This window comes from Nelumbo nucifera, chromosome 7 (assembly GCF_055504915.1).
Source record: "Nelumbo nucifera cultivar China Antique chromosome 7, China Antique-T2T, whole genome shotgun sequence".
In the NCBI taxonomy this organism is placed as follows: domain Eukaryota; kingdom Viridiplantae; phylum Streptophyta; class Magnoliopsida; order Proteales; family Nelumbonaceae; genus Nelumbo; species Nelumbo nucifera.
Window position 1 is genome coordinate 37,737,555 of NC_142655.1, and position 4,117 is coordinate 37,741,671.

The window sequence follows — 4,117 nt, forward strand, 5'->3', positions numbered from 1 at the left end:
TGGTTTATATGAATGAATCGAGAGAGGAATTCACATAATCGATTGAATAGTTCATAGTGTGAATTGAATGGTATATAGGAATATATATACATGATTCATCCGAATATAATGATTTTCCTCGGACTTAATGCACTTCCATCTTGAAAGCTCTACTCGAGAGGAATAGAGCTAAAGATTGGCTTAACTCACTCCCTGTAGAAAGTATCACCACTTGGAATGATCTAACCCAAAAATTTTTGGCTTAATATTTCCCACCCTCTAAAACAGCAAAGCTAAGTAATGATATTACTACTTTTGCTCAATTTGAGAGGGAATCTTTGTATGAAGCATGGGAACGATTCAAGGAGATGCTTAGGAAGTGTCCTCACCATGGGATACCAACTTGGCGTCAAATTCAGACTTTTTATAATGGTATTACTTCCTCTAATCGATCTATTTTTGATGCAGCTGTAGGTGGCACAATCATGAGAAAAACACCGGAAGAAGCTTATGACCTAGTAGAGGAGATGGTGTCGAACAGTTACTAGTGGAGCAATGACCGAACCAATCAGAGGGGAGTACACCACATCGATTCCTTCGCAGCCCTATCTGCGCAACTTGCTAATCTGAATAAGAAACTTGATACTTTCAATATTGCAGCCATTAATGCATCATCTAGCATTCCATGCAATTTATGTGGTCAAATAGGACATACTACTTCTGATTGTCCATTAGGTAATCATTTTACTTTACATGAGAATGCTAATTTTATCTCTCATACTAGTAGGCCGAATTTCAATCCCTACTCAAATACATACAACGCAGGGTGGAGGAATCATCCAAACTTTTCATGGAGCAACAAACAACAAAAGGCATCCATGGGATTCCAACAACAACCGCCTCCACAAGAAAAAAGAAGTAATTTGGAAGAAATGATCTCTAAGTTCATTAATGCTACTGAAGCAAGGCTCCAAGAGCATGATAAGAGGTTCTTAAGTCAAGAAGCATCAATCAAGAACTTAGAAGTCCAAATGGGGCAGATTGTGAATTTGTTGTCGGAAAGAAAAGAGGGACGGCTACCCAGCAACACGGAGAAGAATCCCAGAGAGCAGGTAAATGCCATAGCCTTAAGAAGTGGTAAGACAGTTGGCGAAATCCAGAAAGAAGACAAGGAAGCTGATGTGGCCGATCTGCAAGAGGAGAATGAGGGAAGCACCCCTAAACTGAATTTAGATGAAATTAAACTTCCTATCCCCTACCCAAGAAGAGTCTTGAAGGCTAAATTAGATAAGCAATTTGAAAAATTTTTGGAAGTGTTTAAAAAGATCCATATTAATCTCCCCCTTCTTGATGTATTGTCACAAATGCCAAAATATGCCAAATTCTTGAAGGAGGTGATGTCCAACAAAAGGAAGTGGGAGGATTGTGAGATGGTGAAGTTAAACGAAGAGTGCTCAGCCATTCTTCAAAATAAATTGCCCCAAAAGCTTAAGGATCTAGAGAGTTTTTCAATACTTTGCACCATAGGGAATACTGAATTTGAAAAAGCTTTATGTGATTTAGGTGCTAGTATAAATTTAATGCCTTATTCTATTTTCGAAAAACTTGGACTGCATGAACTAACATCTATAACTATTACCCTGCAACTGGCTAATCGAAGTATTAAATATCCTAGGGGAATAGTAGAAGATGTTTTAGTCAAAATGGGTAATTTCATCATTCCTGCTGATTTCATTGTGTTGGATATGGAGGAAGATAAGACAATGCCATTGATTCTAGGGAGACCCTTTCTTGCTACGGGTAATGCTTTAATTGATGTGAAAGAATGTCTACTTACTCTTAGAATCAATGGTGAAGAAGTGGTGTTTAATGTATTTAAAACCATGAAATGTCCCAACACAATTGAACATGAAATATATGCAATTGATTGCATTGATGTTTGGGCAGCTGAAGTAGATACATCTAAATTAGAAGACATGCTGAAAGTTGCACTTAACAATAGTCCTAATCAATTGCAACAAGCAGAGTAGAAGTTTGTACTGAAATCAGAATTGCGAAATTTGACTTCTAAGCTAGACTCTTTTGAAATTACAACTCATAATGCATCTTTTATTAGTTTACCTCCATCTAACACAAAACCCCTCCCATCTATTGTGTAGGCCCCTATTCCAGGTTTAAACCCACCTATTGAAAGAATGGTAGGATCCATCCAATGGATGCCATGAAGGTTGCGGAATGGGTGGGCGAATTTCAAAAAATTTTCCTACCTTCTCCCAACTGGGAATCATATTCCCTAAATTTAGAATATAATATTCAAGGATCCTACTTGAACCATAATCAAACCAGATCTGTACCAAAAGACAAATGGGAGGAATATACCTGATCCGGAGAAGCACTATCTCCCAAAGTTGGTGTTCACGCCCAAAGAATGCTCCAAGATCCGTTCCTGCTGAAGATGACACAGCTGTCGATGGAACAGAACCAGCATGTTGCGTCCTACACACTGGATCCTTCACAAGAATCCTCTGGAAGTACTAAACACTGAATCTTTTTCAGTCTTTCTTGCAAGACTGATGTCAAGAACAGATTTCTTGACTTTATTTTCTGCAATGGCAGATGGCGGCGGCAGGAGGAGATCTCCAAAACGAAAAGGGCTGAACTCCTTTTCTCTTTTTCTGGAGAGTATGAGCTCTGATCTCAATTCGTAGGAACCTTTCTTGCGATTTTTCTTGGTTCGAAATCTGTTGTATTTCTCTCTCAATTGGTTAGGGTTTCTCCTCCTTTCTTCTTGATTAAGAAACCTCCTAAATCAGGACTCATCCCAATCCAAATCAGTATTTGGATAGGGGATTATCTTAATCCTATCTGCAGATAGAGTTAGGTTACTCCTGATCTTATTAGGAGGTTACCAGATTCAAATCTAATTTGAATTTGGTCTCTAAGAGTGGATAAGGCTAAAGGCCCAATCCTTTCACTAACTTCAATCTCAAATTCGCCCCATGGATGGGTGATCATATCAGCCCACCTTGAAATGGGCTTTTGGCCCATTAAGTGTTCAGTGTCTAATTACTTTCCAATCTGCTGCCCAGTTGGGCTTCTTTGTATGGCATGGGACCCAAGCATTGATCTACACACCAGCCACATGGGTTCGGCCCAGCCTTTAATACAAGGCCCAGCCGAATTCACTGAAAAACTCAATGAACCCCTTAAGTCCATCATATGGACCCTATGGGCCCAACACTTACATTAAGTGGTCCCTGGGCCAAGCCATCTTATAAAAACCCAAGGACTGTGGGTAGGTGCAAGATTAGCCCATCAGGTATTATCCTAAATGGTCTTACACTTAACCTCTCAGCCCTAAATGATCAAGCACTGCCCGACAAGAGAGGACCTCTCCCTCGGTTGCAAGGAACAGTGCCGCACTCCCCTCTCACATGGATCCCGGGAATTAAAACCACTTGCAAACATTTTGAAACCATACATATAAATATAAGTATGTTAATTTTGCAAAACAAAATTCCAACGATTGAAATTAACTGCCGGCAGTTCTGTTTCCATCAGAGAGAGTGCATTCCCGATCATTACCCTTTGTCCGACAAAGTGGCTGATTCTGTCACTATGATCACCCACTCAGATGAATTCTCAAACTGCCCCAACATACCCAGGTTTTGATCCCCGCTAAGGATCTCACTGATTGGCATATCAAAGGCAGCCTGATCCAGCACCTAGTGAAGTGTCATAATCGAGTCTAGGGGTCAGGTGTAACTTTCCAGTTTTACCCATCTATCTCCAAGGTCCAGGGCAAGACTGGAAATCTGGTCCGGTTCAAGGATTCAAGTAATCCCATACTACATGTGCCTCGGGTCTTACCCTGGTGGCTGAGACAGGCCATCCCAACACTTGGTGGCACACCAGCATCAGCCTTGGCAGGATAAATCTCCCCAGACTTATCCAACGGCTGTGAACATTTAAAACTAACATGAATCTCTATAAATGTCCAGTTTTAGGGTTTTACACAGAATTAAAACAAACAACATGAATCAAACATGCACTTTATTTATTTCCACTAAATAACAAAAGTACATCAAATCAGATTGAAGCTAAGGGCATACATAAACTGTCCAATAGCTCCCACTTG

The 4,117-nt window shown here is 40.2% G+C and overlaps 1 non-coding gene across 1 annotated transcript; it reads right to left on the minus strand.

The window, feature by feature from the left end:
- Positions 1-269: 269 nt before the first annotated feature.
- Positions 270-376, minus strand: LOC148790374 (small nucleolar RNA R71). Its single transcript, XR_016079073.1, has one exon. It is a non-coding gene; the product is annotated as a small nucleolar RNA R71 (small nucleolar RNA).
- Between the last annotated feature and the right edge of the window lie 3,741 nt (positions 377-4,117).